The following is a 15,790-nucleotide window of genomic DNA, read 5'->3' as shown; positions in this document are numbered from 1 at the left end:
AATAAGTCCCCCTCCCTCATCAGCCCGAAGAGCAGTCTGGGTTCCCTGCCTTGTGGGAAGTCCAAGGACCTCCCACCTCCTTCCAGGTTTAGTAAGGTGAGCATCCAAACTGCCTAGGCTCCTACAAAGCCAGTACGTGCAGTAGGATCAAAACCCAGTGTCACTGATCTTGACTTCTCAGCAGTCCTCATTGTCCGCTATGCTCAGCGAGTCCGGTTTTATCCCATGTTTTTCAGACCCAGTCCAGCTGGCCTTGTTGAGTTCACGATAGATCATCCCCAATGTCTCAGTGTGTGGGTGCACTCCTCGCGGTCCTGAGTTCCTTGCTCATGCTCTCTCTCCTTCTGCTCTTGATTTGGACCTTGGGATTTCAGTCTGGTGTTCCAATTTGGGTCTCTGTCTCTGTCTGCTTTCATCGCCTGATGAAAATTAATCTCCAGGAGGATGACTATATGTCTTTCTTTGGGTTCACCTTCTTATTTAGCTTCTCTAGGATCACAAATTATAGGCTCAATGTCCATTATTTATGGCTAGAAACCAAATATGAGTGAGTACATCCCATGTTCCTCTTTTTGGGTCTGGCTTACCTCACTCAGGATAGTGTTTTCTATTTCCGTCCATTTGCATGCAAAATTCAAGAAGTCCTTGTTTTTTACTGCTGATTAGTACTCTAATAGGTATATATTCCATACTTTCTTCATCCATTCTCAGAGAATATTTTCTACTTTTTTTTTCAGTTAGAAGTATTTGGCTGTGGGGTGCATGTGCATGCACGTGTGTGTGTGTGTGTGTGTGTGTGTGTATTACTGTGTATGTGTGTATTACTAGGACTTGAACCTAGAGATCCTCACATTCTAAACAAAAACTTGGCTTCTCTTTCTTTACCTTTTTTTTTTTGAGACGTTATCACTGGCTGGTCTGAAACTTGCTATGTAGACCAGGCTGGCCTCAAACTCGCAGCTATTGTCCTGTCTTTGTTTCTTAATTGCTGGAATTACAGTATTGCACCATTATACTAGCTCTCTGGCTCCTTGTGTGTGTGTGTGCTTACATACACATATATGAATATGTGTGTGCATGTTTGTATGTGGTGTGTGTGTGTGTGTAGGCCAAAGGACAACCTCAAGTATTTCTTAACTTTCTTTTTTAATTTATTCTTTTACATCATGCATTATTCCATTCATTACCCTGTCCCTTTGTACCCACCCTCTGCCCTTGCAATCTCCCAAAATAAAATAAAATTTAAGATAAAAAAGAAAAATCATTCTCATCATGGAAGCTGAAGTATGACACAGTGAGTTTTATGCAGTAAGCCCTTGTATCCATGTATCTTTACCTGAAAGTGTTCATTGCAAAGAGTTATTGGTCTGGTTTGAAGCCTCTGGTTTCTGCCACACTATTGATCTGGGACTCATTGGAACTCCTCTTGGCTATCCTGTTGTTGCCCTGTGTCATGGAGCTCTTATAGTTTGGGTTTGCAGGATTGGCCTCTTCACTTGCTCCAGCGGTGGATGTTGGAGTGGGTCAACACACAACCCTGGTTCTGGCCTTGGGTATTTGCAGGGTTGGCCAGCCCTCTAGCTCTCCCCTGTCTTCACCAGGGTGGGCTCCAGCACTGCCTTGGCTAGTTCAACCCTTGCAGCCAAGAGCAAGGGGTGGGCCATTTTTCCCACTTTCACATCCTCAGGGGCAGTTCTCCCACACCTACACCTTTAGGGCCAGCTCTCCTGCATTGCCCAGGCATGGCATAGGGGCCACTCTCCCAAGTGTTGCAGCTGGTGCAGGACAGGGGCAACTCTTCCGCTCTTAGGACCTCAGGGTCTGTTCTCCCACCTGCCTTGGGCATTGATGGGAAGCATCTCTCCCTCGTCCATGCTGGCAGATGAGGGGTAGGGCTAGGTCTCCCATGTTCATGTTCTTAGGGAGGTTCACTTGCTCCCCAGTCAATAGGGTCAGCTCTACTATGCTGCCCAGGCAAACCTCAAGTATTATTTGCCAGGCACTATTTATACCCATTTGAGAGACAGGGCCTTCGGCTGGCCTAGAGCTTGGCAAGTAGACAAGGCTTGTTCGTCTGTGAGCCCCATGGATCCACTTGTCTCTGCCTCTCTGACGTTGGGATTACAAGTGTGCACCACTATGCCTGACTTTCTTACACAGGATCTGGGGATTGACTTTAGATCCTTGTGTATGCAAGCCAAACCCTTTATCAACTGGGCCATCTCTATAGCTCCTTGGCCTCTTTTAAATGGTACTCTCTCTCCAACAACAGCACCTCTTTTGGTTATACATGCTCTTCTTTTCTGGAAATGCTATATGCTTTTCCAGATCCTGTTCTGCTTTCTAATCCCAATTCTCACTGAAAATCTGGCTAAAACCAGCCAGCAATACCCATGCCACTGCCTGAATGCCTTAAGTTTCTTCCATCAGATAAACTCGTCTCTTCCACAAAGTCCAAGACAAGTTCTTTACCGGAGTGTAACGTAATGGCTTCTAGTCTAGTTCCCAACAGAGTCCTCACTTCTACCTGACACCTCAAAAACACAGCCTTTGCTGTCTACACCCCTGATAGCATGGTGGTCTCTTAAGTCCCGCTAGAATTTCCCATTAAGCTCCACTGAAGACAACATTCTAGACTTTCCTGCTCCCTGAAACTTCCCCAAACTCTTTCACAATAATTCCAGTGTCTTCTTAACCACATCATTAAGCCCCCCCCCCACTCCTCATTACCAATAGTCTGTGTTAGTCAGTGTGGCGGGTTGAATGAGAACAGCCCTATAGCTGAATACCTGGTTCACAGTGAGTGGACCATTTGGGAAGGATTAAGAGGTGTTGCTTTATTGGAGGAGGTGTGTCACTGGGGGGCAAGCTTTGAGGTGTCAAAAGCTCTGCCATTCCCCATAGCTCTCTCTGTCTGGTGCTTGTGGATCAGGGTATTGGCCTACCTGCTGTCATATTCCCAGCCCTGGTGGTCATGGACTCACCTTCTGAACCATAAGCCCCCAATAAATTCTCTATCTCTCTTCTATAAGCTGCCTGGCCATAGTGTCTTACCACAGCAACAGAAAAATAACAAGACCTTTCTGCTGCTGCCATAGCGCTCGAGATAACACAACTTAAAAGACCTAAATTTTTCTTTTGGCTCACGGTTTGGGTCTGTCATGAGGCCACTGTACTGACAGTGCAGGACAACACAGCTCCTCAGATCATGGCAGGCAGAAGACTGAGAAGGAGCCGCATAGGTCCCAGTACACACTTTAGGGAAGTCCCCAGAGGCCTTACATCCTTCTGTAATGCCCAGCTACTGAAGGTTGCATCTCTTTCCAATAGCACCATCAGCTGGGGACCAAGTCTTCAATACAGGGCTTGTTTAGGTTCCAAACCATAATGAGTAAAACTCTATCCATTTAGTAGTCCCTTCTCAATCTCCCTTTCTCTGTCCCTGGAAAACTCTAGTCTGTTTCGCATCTCTATGGATTTGCCTCTTCTGGACGTTCCACACAAACAGAGCCATACCCAGTGGAGTCTTTTGTGACTGGTATGTGTTTAAGGTTTACCCTTTTTATTATCAAACACTGGTCCATTGCATGAACAAACCAAAATTTGCTTAAGGATCACCTATCACCCCACAGTTCTTTTCCTGTTAACCCCTTTTCTTGTTAACGTGCTGCTGGGAACATCTGCATCTAAGTGTTTTGTGCAGACATTCTCTTGAACATCTATCTAGGAGAGAATTGCTGGGTATCTATTGATTTTTGTAGGGTGTCACATGATCTTGTTTACACACTGAGCTAGGGAGCCTGGGAGGTGCTGGGAGCGAGCGAGGCTATTTCCTTCAGCGTTTCTCACTCTGATTGGCAGGATCCTATCACTCTCGCTAACCTGGCTTCCCTGGGACACTTGCTGACCATGGAGCGGATCCGAAGTGTGGAGCTCGGCTCCTCGCCTGACTGGTTTAGGGTCTCCTCTAGTCAGGGATGGTCTCTTCACGCAGACTCCTTCACTGCTTCTCCAGTAATCCAGGGCTCAAAACCAACCCAGCGGAGGAAGATGAGAAGCAAGCAGCATTCAGCTCCAAGACCGCCAGCACTGGCTGCGGCTCTGCCCTCTGAGCTTCCGCGCAAGCGCGGCATCCCAACCCCCAGCGAGGAGGCGGGGAGTGGGCGGGGCTGGCGTCCTCCAGGCCAATCGAAAGCGAGCGCCCCCGCCCTCGGCGCGCTGTGGACCGAGCTTGACCCCGGTCGCGAACTGGGGGGCGTGGCCGCGGAGGGGGCGTGGTTGCGGGCTGGAGGCGGGTCCTGGGGCTGTCAGTCGGCGCCCGCCGCCGCTGCTGCTCGCACGCCGGGCCTCCGGAGCCGCCTCAGCCCAGCACAGGTAAGGCCGCCGCGCTGCAGCGCCGTCGCGTCTCTGGGGACCGCTGTCCGCGTCCGCGGGCCGTGTCAGCGCCGCGCCGCCCAGGGGGCGGGTCCACGGCCTCCCCTCCCCCACGACGCCCCTCGGACCCTGACTGTCCGCACGCTTGCGGGGATGCGGGGTGGGGGCTCTGTGCTCTCACACCTGTCCCTTCGTTGCGCTGGCGGGCAGTTCTTGGAGACCCCGCGCAACCCCGGGCGGGGAAAGTTTGTTGACATCCGAGCGCCGCGGGGAGCGGGCGGCTGAGCCGCGGGGATGCGCCTTGGGCAGCAGCGCGGCCGTGGCCTGGGTGGCCCGCGTGGCTCGGGTCCAGAAGTCCTGCTGAGAGCCGCGCGGGGTCCGAGGCTGCTGCGGGGCGCGGGTCTCCGCGTTAGCCCTGGTCTCAGCGCTCTGTCCCCTCCTCGTGTTTTAGCGTTGATATTTAGACGCGGTGGGCGAATTTACTTCGCTTTTTCCTAATACCTCATGTTTGTGAGGTGCCTTGCCAGGCCTGATTAGTTAATTAACAAGGTGGGAAAAGCAAGATAGATCCTGATATGAATGGTCAGTGCCTTGCCTTCAGTAACTCCTTAAAATCCGCTTAGAGTACTGGCGGTAAGAGAGGTTTTTGGCCAAGGACAGCCCCGGAGTCTTCTGGTTGCTCCAGAGGGCTTAGGTACTCCGTGCAACGCTGTCCCTATGTATGGAGGCTCTAAGGTCTAAGGAAGGCTCTCTAGTTTTCTAAACATAAGCAGAGGAGGAAATGGACACTGAGGAAGCAGTCTACCAAAAAAAGAGGTTCAAGTAAGTTTGGCCCCGTGTCTGCTACCAGGTTACCCGTCCTGAGCAGTAAACCTCTCCTCTTCCTCCTCCCTCTCTGCCTTCCCAGGAGGGTTGTATACACACGGTAGGCACGACTGATTCCCCTTTCAGCCTGAAGACCTCTTGTTACCTGTACTCTTACCGACCCGCCTAGGGACATCCTCTCAAAAAGGCTTAATTAACACTTTCATCTGCCCATTAAGCAGTGGACCTTGAAATCCTTTGTAATCAGGCGCTGTTGTAGTGCCGAATCTTTAATAATACCTAATTCATTTTAATAGTGTTTCTATAATAACCTTTCTATTAGTATGCCAGCCTTGCAACACCAGGACTGTGTTAGAAGCAGCAATTTACTAGAAATATTGTCACAGCAAAAAAAATCTAACAGATTTGCAACCCACGTTACTTAGATAATTACTGCTAGGGGGCATAAGTTATTTTTCTTTTTAATATTTGGTGCAGTAGGTGTTACAGTGGTTTTGATCTCTGAGGTCTTTCTGAGGTTGTTTGTCCCAGTAGAGATGGTGTCAGCCCCTATGAAACTTGATTTATTTTTTGATAGAAATCATATGAGTTCCATGTTCCATACTGATACCTTTTTGGGCAAGACTCTGAACTAATATCATTTGGCTTTGTTTTTCTGACTTATATCATTTGGCTTATATCAAAACGAAGATTTTTTAAAACATATTTAGAGGGGTCTATTAAAGCCCCATTGATGTTGATAGCATATTTTATTATTAAAACATAACTTTATGGGGTTTTATGTAAACCCCATGATTTCCCTACTGAGAAGGTTCAACTGGTACTCCACATTTCAGACAAGGAGTCTGAGGCCCGTTGTTTAATTCAGGTCGGACAATGAAGTCACAGATTCTAACACTGGTAGCCTGAGTTCAGAGTCCAAGGCCAGCCAGTGTGTGGTCGTGCCTCTCCAGACCCCTCTTTCCACAGGTATTGATCTCTCCTTGCTGTTCACACAGTGTCACATTCTGCACCACAGGGAGGAAGTGGGTACTTCACAGCATCGCATCAGCACTCGGGTAGGAGTTCTTATGACGTTCTCCATGTTGCCACCAAAATTCTATGATCTTGAGACCAAACATCATCTTCCTCCCTTCCATCGCTTCGCCCATGGGATAGCAGTCAAGGAAGCAGATAAGTTAGCTATCCTTAATCCTGGGAGCTGGAGCGATGAGTTAGTACACACAGACCTGAATGTCCTCTTTCTTAAGCAAGCAGAAGATCCAGTATGAATGGTTAATATGTATGTGGATGAGGAACAAGAACTGGAAGGCTATACAGTGGAAGAGAGGCTTCACTTTGTAAAGCATTGTTTTTTTTTTAATTATATTTATTTATTTATTTTTGTGTGTGTGTGGAAGAGACTTGAGGACAAGATTCTTACCTTTCACCACATGGGTCCTAGGCATTGAACACAGGTCATGAGGCTCACTGCAACTGCCTTAGAGCCATCACACTGGCCCACATTGTTACTTTTATAATAATAACCCAAAGAGCAGTAAAGCCAGAAGAGAGTTAATTCTATAGATTTGGGATAGCATGTGTGGTACTGTGTAAGAGGCATCTGTGAGGAACCCTTGGCATTGGCATCATTTTGCAGGAGACAGATGATGCCAGGACCTAAACTACAGACCAGTGGGTTCCCAGAATCATGATATATAGGTTTTGGAGGATATGTTAAAAGCCATTTAGGAGGCTGGGGAGATGACTTAGTGGGCAAAGTACTTGGTGTGCAAACATGAAGACCTGAGTTCAGATGCCCAGCACTCACATAAAACAAGGATGTGTGCCATGACCACTGGGGTGCAGACATGTGGATCCTGGGGCTCCTGGCCAGGGCTGGGAATGTAGCTTAGTGATAGAATGCTTGCCTGATGTGCACGAGGAGCCAAGCTAAGTTTCCAGTGAAGATATGATAGAGAGGTATAAAGTGATGTCTCTATCTCTGTCTGTCTGTCTGTCTGTCTGTCTGTCTGTCTGTTCTAGTTTGAGGGATGGGAAATTGTGGTTTGTGCTCTTGAAAGACACTCTGTTGTCAGTATAAATGAAAAGGGGATTAGAGGAAAGATGCTAAGCCAGAGAGACATTAGGAAGCCAAGGCTAGAATCCAGGATGTGGTAATCTAGGGTGAGACAGGCGGTGGCATAGGGTGGATCTAGGAAGAAATAGACCCAGATGACAAGCCATGCACACAGCAACTGCCTGCCCGTAACATCAGGAATACGAGAGGACAGAGGCTTGTCAGATCCACTGATGGAGTTGACAAGTTCCAGAAGCCATTCTGCATGTGTATCCCCAAAGCTATATGTTAGGGTGAGGCTAATGAAAAGCCTCTACAGAAGATAGGTTTCTTTCTTCACGTGAAGGGAGGGTACCACTTAGTTTGAGTGGGAAACTCCCTCTGTGTAGTGAAGAAACCTTGGTATCCCCCGTGGGGGCTGCTGTCTCTGATGCTGGCTGGCTGTTGTACTTCTTGGCTAAGCCAATACTGGTTATTCTAGTCTCTGAAGTGTGGAGGTGGCAGAGAGTAGGCCCTGAACCAGAGCAACGGTCTCACTACCCCATTTAATGATGGAGGAAGTAGGCGTGAAGAGTCGGGGTGTAAAGGCTATTATTATTATTATTATTATTATTATTATTATTTTGATGTTATTGCCCAGAGAAGGAGTAGAGAGATATGACTGTTTTGAAGTGGAACCATTAGAACACATTGGCATTTTTTTTTCCTGATTTGGTTGGAGAATGTTCTTGTGGGGACTCTGTCCTCCAGCGACCCTCTTAAACCTGTGCTGGAGAGCCGGTGTGCGTCATGGGCTGTGCTGGGAAAGCCGCCGGGGAGCTTGTCTTTCCAGCTGAAACTCAGATTGTGTGGTGCTCCATGAGGCTGGGTGAGATGTTTGGATGACCACACTGACTGGAAAACAGGATAATGTGGGGGAAGCAAATGAGATTTGCACAGGAAACCGCAAAGACAGAGGATACGGTTGGGAATGCTGAGTTCACTTTTCTCTTGGTACTTTACATATTTCTGGCTTAGAATGCAACGTTTCTTAAATCTTCATATTTATAAATTCATATGTTGAAATATATTGTCTAATTATGTGGGAACAAACAGTATAAATCTCTCTTTCTGTCCCCCTTCCTTCCCCTCTCTCTCTCTGCTCAAAGACTTCAGTTTTGCTTTTTCAATCTCGGTTAGACTGGTGTTTGTCCACAACTTCTGATTTTGTCCCTCCCCCATTTGGTAATATCCAGATACATGGTTGGCTGTTACAGCTAGGAATGGTCTATATGCTTCCTGGCAGTTAGTGGGTAGAGACCAGAGATGCTGCTGAACATTCTAGGACACACAGCACCATGTTTTCCCCAACACAAAGAACCATGCAGCCCAACATGTCATAGTCTTAAAGGTGGAGAACATCACGATATGTGATTATGCAGATTCTCATCAGGAGCAAGCTGAGGTTAAGGGAAGAGGAAGGGGAAGAAAACAAAGTGTTCCTTTCCCTCTTTGGAGTGTCACATCTGAAATCCAGAAGGAGACCCAGCTAAGTGAGCTGCCACCGGGGAGCTCTCTCAATAGCTTGATTGCTCAACTCGGTAGTTTGGAACAGGAAGTGGAGGCCCTTGCAGCAGCAAGAGGCTGGGGGTGGGGGGGGGATGATTTGTGGAGGCATTCGGGTTTATATGCTGGGAAGGGCTGCTGGGTCCCATCAGAACGAGCTTTTAAAGTTCTAGGCGAGTTTTCAAAGCTTGTCTTGTTGAAGACATCGAGTGTGGTGCTTGGAAGATACAGCCTCTCCTGTGGCAGTGCATGGCCTTGTGGAAGGCTGTGGACCTGAAGGCCCGTGTACTTTCTGGATTGTCCAGACAAGATAGCCAGCAGCATTAGTTTGTTTTCAGGTTGATTTGTCCTCTCCCCACTTCCCCTTCACAACCATTTTTAATTATAGAAAATGTTAAACATATATAAAAATTGAGAACATAGTGTAAATCCTGTCTGTATACTGTCCATCTTTAGTGATTGTCACTTACTGACTAATTGTGATCTTCATACCATGTCTGAATGTCCCCTCTCGCTTTCCTGGTCTTGCGGATCAAACCACAGGTCTTGCACATACTAGACAAGCTCTTCCATTGGGCTACATCCCTAGACTATTTTATCCTCCCCCCTTTTCTTAAATGTGGATAGAGAGTAAAAAGCTTCTAGTCCTCTGCTTGGGCAGTCAAGGAGATAGTAGTTTTGGATTCTTCAGTCTCCCTAGAGGAAAGCCAATGAGGGAACATGCCACAGTTAGACGAGCCACGAGGGCCTGACTGTAATAGGAATAGGCTAGGTAAATTAGGCATGGGGCTGTGAGGGTGGAGCTTGGCTCTTCTTGGTGAGTGAGCACAAGCTGTCAGGGACAGTTCATTTCTTTTGAACCCCCTGGCTAGAGAAGCTTACCTGGAATGCTCTCCTGGCAGAATCCCACGTAAGGATCTAGCCACAGAGGCTTGTGTTTCTGGAGACAGCTTAGATATGGTCTCCTTCCTGTTTCACTCTGGGCATGCATGGGTAGAGAGCGCTGAGTGTTCAGGACAGCCTCTGGCTCCCTTCCGATGGCTTTGCATGGAGCAGCTCCTCTCTAGAAACATAAGCTGGAGAGGCAGGCAATTCATAGTCTGAGAGGCCCTTTGTGGCAGTCACTCTATCCTTGCATCTGCAGCAGAGGAAGGCCTCCTCCTGCAGCCTCAGTAGCCCACCCCACGCAACGACAGCCAGCTCTGCAGTTTACTTTGCATTGCAGCTTGCTTTTCTCAGCAGCGTCTCCCTACCTGAAGAGCCATTGGTTTAGGCCATCAGGGCCTTGGCATGCCTTTACTTGACCCAGCGTGGTGTTGTAATCTACACGTAAAAATGGCTTCAAGAGTTGAGAGAGTTCTTGAATAATCATTTAATTAATGTCTATGAATTTTAATTAGTATGGGTTTCTACAGACCTTGACCTCCCAGACCAAGTTCATGAGCAGTTATATTGGCATGGAGACCTGGGTCCCTGTAGAGCTGTGTTTTCTGTTCTTACTTTGTTTACTGAATGTAATTACCCTCTCCTCATTCCACAGAAGGTCGTGTGGTGTTAGCTTGCCATGAACACTCTGTGTAGTGTGGTTCTTAGCTCTTCATGTCTGGGGCAAAGTGGCTTGTCTGCTTAGTTTCTAGTGTCTGGTCTGTGCCAGGGTCACATGCCAACCTCATTACTTACATTGACTCTAATCTTCCGATATTTTCTAGGTAGGAATCAGGATTCCCATTTTATAGATGGGCAAACCGAGGAAGGTTTAAGAAGGCTCAGGGTGTAGCACTGGACCTTAACAGATGCTTTGACTATAAATCCCAGGTGATTCCCACACAGCCCTTCTCACCCTCACAGCTCAAGTTGGTGGGAGACTGACAGGTTAGTGGGGAGATGGAGGCAAGTGCCATGGAGGGGGACTGAGAGTTATGTTTACTGAAGTAATGAAATCTTCACACTGAGGCCCCTGGGAAACATTGCTTTTGAGTGTGGCAAATTGCCTACGTCCTATTTTAGAGTAGACTATATAAAGCAGAAGTTGCACAGGGGTAGCCCTGAGCCGGGTTCGGCCAGCAGATGTGTTTTATATAGTTGATAGAGTTTTTCTTAATTACAAAATTGCATTAGTTGTCATCGTGTAGAGTGTGAAAGTGGGAGCCTTGGCCTTTCTCAGGCACCAGGTCTGCAATCCTGTCCAGAACCGCCTAGCAGCTGCTGTCGCTGGGTACAGCGAGGTCTCCACTCTGCCCTTGCCACCTATTTATGCTACCTGCCAGGACTCTCAAAGTGTCTGAGCGGGGCCACCCTGACGGAAGTTATGCACTCTCTCAGCCAGGGCCAGAGGTCTGTCAGAGGGTTGGAGTGTGCAGACGGCAGAGGTGATGGTGCCTGACCTCAGCAGCTCTTGGTCTTAGGAAGTACCAGGAAAGTTGTATTTGTTGAGGTAGGAAGTACACCTGACATAAAAGCGTTATCCCTTTGCAACACTGAGAACTAAGGGTGCATATAGCTTGAGGAAGAAACCCTTTTGGGTATAATTAGGATCAGAGAACAAAAGAGAGACTGCAGAATGAGTGACAGACAAGCCGCCATGTTTGTAGGGAGCACTGTGTTTGTGGGAAGAGGAGAGCCTTTGGACTCTGAAGCAGCTCATCTGGAAGTGTCCTAGGCATTCACATGCCGGGAGGAACCTCATCCTAATGCCATGGCTGAGTGGGAGAACAGTTTGTTCAGTAACAGTGAAGAAAACAAACTTATAGGCTGTTTGAATCAAAATTAAAATGTTTCATGCACCATTAAAATAAAAAAAGTTTTTGATTAAAGAGCCAGCAAGTTGGGAAGATGAAGAATAACCAGACCGAAGCCTGTGGTAGAGTGTGACCTGGGGAGTTGAGTGCGCATGAGAACAACTCAAGCCACTTTTGCCCTCAGAACCATTGTGGATCTGCATACAGACCTTGGTTTCGCCAGTCTTGAAGGACAATGAACTCAGCAGTTAAAGGACATGGCTTGCCTAAGAGAAGAGAATCACTTGGACACCAGCTGTGTTTGAGTGGAACTCCTGAGGACAAAGGTGAACCAGGAGCTAAAACCATGTCACCCCATTCCCTAGGGACAGACGAGAAGATTGCCTTGGTAATGAGCAGAGCAAAGGAGAGACAGGAAGGTGCCCTGGGGTCACTGGGCAGCTTTTCCACAGGCTTCAAGGTGATTTTCACTTGTCCAACTGGATAGAAGCCTAGATACCCGGAAGAATGATCGGTGTCCTCTAAAGGAAGGCATCTTTTCTTTCTTCCTGTCTTTTTTAACTTTCTGAGGTTACTGAGCTATATAATCAGAAGTAATAAGCCATTCAAAAATCCCATACATATTGAGATAAAAAACAACTGCTAAGAACGAATAGCTTCACAGCTTCTTTATGTCTTATAAATACATAGAGAAAGAAGAACTTGGACTTACGTTTTGAGCAGCTTACTAATGTCTTCAGCAAGTGAGGAGCAGTTGACAGTGGCTTGGAATCAGTAAATGGGCCAATGCACTGAAAAGAGTTTTCGGAAGAGGAAATACGAATGGTCAAAAAATATTTCTTAAAATGTTGAACATCCATAGGTGTCAGGTAAATGTGAATTAATACGACTTTGAGATTCCTTCTCACCCTGGTTAGAATGGCTGTCACCAGCAAATGTGACAACAAACGTTGGTGAGGATGTGGGAGAAAGGGGAACCATTACTCATTATCCATGAAAGTGTAAGTCAGTGGTTATCAGCATGTGGGTCACAACCCCTGGGGGGGTTGTCAAATGACCCTTTCACAGGGGTCACCTAAGACAACTGGAAAACACAGATATTTCTATTATGATTCATAACAGTAGCAAAATTACAGTTATGAAGTCGAATGAAAATAATTTTATGGTCAGGGTCACAGCATTAGGAAGAACCTCTTGTGTAAATGATGCAGCCACTGTGGAAACTGGTATAGAGACTCTTTAAAAAGAAATCTGAAAATAGAACTAGCATGTGACCTAGCTACACCATTCTTGGGGATACACCCAAAGGACTCTGTCCTACTGTAGGATGCCTACTAAACCATGGATTAGCATTTTCCATACATGAAGCCTACACCGCAGTGGACTGATATCTGCCGCTGTAATAGCTGACAAGATAGAAATCTCTGTAGAGAAGACACTTCAAGAAAGATGGGAACATTTCCCAGCACTGCACTGGAGGCAACCTTACTGAGAGATTCCAGATAGATGCTAAGGGTTTTTAAATATGTGGATTAGTGTTGATGCAGATGAATACTGAAGTGAAAAAAAGAAATTTTATATTTTACTACCTAAACTCTGTAGACTTGAAAGTGAGTAAAACAAATAGCTGGGAAGAGGTTTAGGATCCATCACAAAGGGATTTCTGGTTTACCCAGGAGATGGTGACAAATAAGAAATAGTTCTGGGTGGCTCGAAGATGCTTTTTGTGTAGCGCACACACACAAACCACAGGGTCACATTTAAACGCCATTTGAAACCTGTCAGGGAAAAGACTTGATGTGGATGTTCAAGGAGGGTAGCTTCATGCAAAGAAGAGAAAGAGGAAGAAAGCATTTCAAGTGAGGTACATGGAGTGAGCATGGTTTGTAGGAGAGTAAGGGGTTAGGGGTCCAGGCAGTATGGCCAGAGTTAGAGGAGACAGATTAGTAGAATCTTTAAGGATAAATATGAGGGTTAGGAGAGATGGCTCCATGGTTAGGAGTGATACTGCTCTTGCAGAGAACCCATGTTTGGCTCCCAGTACTCATATTAGGGGTGAATCTTACAGCTGCCTATAACTCCAGCTCCAGGGGATCTTACACCCTCAATTACTCTCCACAGGCACTGCACTCATGTGCACAACCCCCACACAGTCATATACATATGCACATATTTAAAAATAGAATAGTTTTAGAAAGAATAAACATGAGCAGATATCTGGGAAAAATCTGGGAAAGAACAGTAGTGGTGTGAATATAAATGCCTGCCTGGTTTTGAACGTTGTATCCTCAAGTAAGGTAACTAAACCCACGTGGTCTTGGCTCAGGATTCTGCTGGGTGTCTGTGGGTTTTACTGCCCAGCGGGAACCATTGTTCTCCCGGCTGAGGGATCCACCATTGTCTTTTGGATGATGGGAAAAGAGCACACCACACAGAAGAAACTGCATCCAGATGACATCATTTGGGTCACATCTGGTTTTTCTTTCATGTCATTTAGAAATAAAGAACCAAAAGTGACCCAAGAATAGACAGAAATATTGGGCATGGGCATTCTGTCTTTTTAGATGCTCCCCCAGGTTTTGCTCTGTATTTCTAACCAGCTTCTAAAATTGAGCCATCCCAAGACTTGCATCTTGGGTATCATCTTCATTCTAAGTGAATGTACCGAGTCTGTGCTGTGGACTACCTCCTTGAACGTGGCTTTTAAGTTTGCATCTCAAATGTTCATTATTCTTCTGATATTCAGACCCATCAATCAGGCTGCCCAGTAAGATTCCCAGTAGGATGTCTAGGACGATCTAAAATGTAGCATGTTTTCTACCAAACCCCCACTGTCTGAGTCTTGCTTCTTTTTGGTTCAAGATCTTAGGCTCATAAACACCACCACCATCTACCCAGCTGTTCAGGACCCTGACCTGAGAGTCAGCCTTGATTCTTTGCTCTCCTGTTCCTCCACATTTAGACAATAGCTAGTCCTGTATCTGACCCCTTCTCTTTACCATTCTCAGCACAGCCCAAGCAGCACCACCACTGGCTTGGACTATTGATATAGCTCTGTAACTGACCTCTACATGTCCTCAAACAGCTGGTTTTACATTTATGTTAAAGTACCATTTAAAAACATGCGTCTGGTCATGTTATTTTTCTGCTCAAAACGAATGTGCTTGTTTTCTTAAAAACAACAGTCAGTGTTCTCCTAATATGCTTGGGGTGACCTACATTGCTAATGTAGTTATAAGACCCCATACAATCTGACCTTGCCTGAATTCCAAGTTGTCTTGTTTTCTCTCTGCTTTGCTACTGGCACACTGCCACCACCTTTGCTTTTCTTAGAATGTGAATCTGTCTCTGCCTGGGGGACTGTGTGCTTCCTCCTTCTGTCTTTTTGTGATTTATGTCACTCAAGCCTCCAACCAGATTAGACTTTCTCAAAGTGGCCTTCTCTAACTATCCTATGTCCAGACTCCCTTTCCTCTTCCACACTTTAGCCTGCCCTGCTTCATCCTTCAGGGCACTTCATAATGCTTTGTTGGTTCTCCTTACTAAAAGACAGCTCCATGAAGCAAGAACACCATCTTATTTAACGCCGTACCACTGGAATATTGCTTGGGTTGTAGCTTGAGCCAATGCATTTTTTGAATGACTGAGATAATTATATAATTTTATAGGAGATTTATTATCCAATGAATGGACTTATAGAAGATGCACCCTAAATTACAAGATGAGTTTAGGGCTGACACATTTGACAATTGACAATTTAGATAGAGTGAAATAATTTTTTGAAAAAACCTGTTATGCCAAAACCAACCCATGAAGAAATAGAAAGAATGAACAGCAATATTAAAGAATTGATTTCATTGTTAAAGATCATATGCCGACAGACTGCAGGTGGTCTCCGGGTGAAGTCATCTAGGCATTGGAAAGAAAGACTGACATCAGTCTTCAGTACTCTTCCAGAGAGGAAAAGCACGGGGAGCGTTTCACTGCCCAGTCTCTCAATCAATCAATCAATCAATCAAACAAACAAACAACAAACAAACCCCACTCCAAAACATTGCAGGAACATTACAGTAAAAGGAAGCTGAAAAGGGTCAGTGAGATGGCTCAGTGGTTGACAGTGCTTGCTGCTCTTTCAGAGGACCTGAGTTCAGTTCTACACCAGGCATCTCACAGCTCCAGGGGTCCATCTCTGTGCTCTTCAGTACTCTTTAGGTACCTGCACACACATACTGCACACACACATACTGCA

General features: G+C 46.3%; 2 protein-coding genes and 1 long non-coding RNA gene across 4 annotated transcripts in view; 2 read left to right on the top strand and 1 right to left on the bottom strand.

Moving 5' to 3' along the window:
- The window catches only part of Foxj3 (forkhead box J3), an 821,428-nt gene that overhangs the window by 184,120 nt on the left and 621,518 nt on the right, over positions 1-15,790 (top strand). The window lies entirely within an intron of this gene.
- Positions 4,291-15,790, top strand: part of Hivep3 (HIVEP zinc finger 3) — a 397,655-nt gene continuing 386,155 nt past the window's right edge. For both annotated transcript variants that reach the window (XR_007595255.1, XM_050161425.1), the window contains exon 1: positions 4,291-4,374. The gene's annotated coding sequence lies outside the window, so the exon portion shown is untranslated. The remainder of the gene's footprint in view (positions 4,375-15,790) is intronic.
- LOC126513193 (uncharacterized) lies at positions 7,961-12,316 on the bottom strand. Its single transcript, XR_007595257.1, has 3 exons — positions 12,254-12,316; positions 9,686-9,879; positions 7,961-8,152 (listed from the first exon to the last, which is right to left on the bottom strand). It is a non-coding gene; the product is annotated as an uncharacterized lncRNA (long non-coding RNA).

This window comes from Alexandromys fortis, unplaced genomic scaffold (assembly GCF_014885135.2).
Source record: "Alexandromys fortis isolate MF-2015 unplaced genomic scaffold, M_Fortis_MF-2015_v1.1 scaffold_122, whole genome shotgun sequence".
NCBI lineage: Eukaryota > Metazoa > Chordata > Mammalia > Rodentia > Cricetidae > Alexandromys > Alexandromys fortis.
The sequence above is the reverse complement of the archived record's forward strand: the minus strand, read 5'-3'. Positions and strand labels throughout refer to the sequence as shown.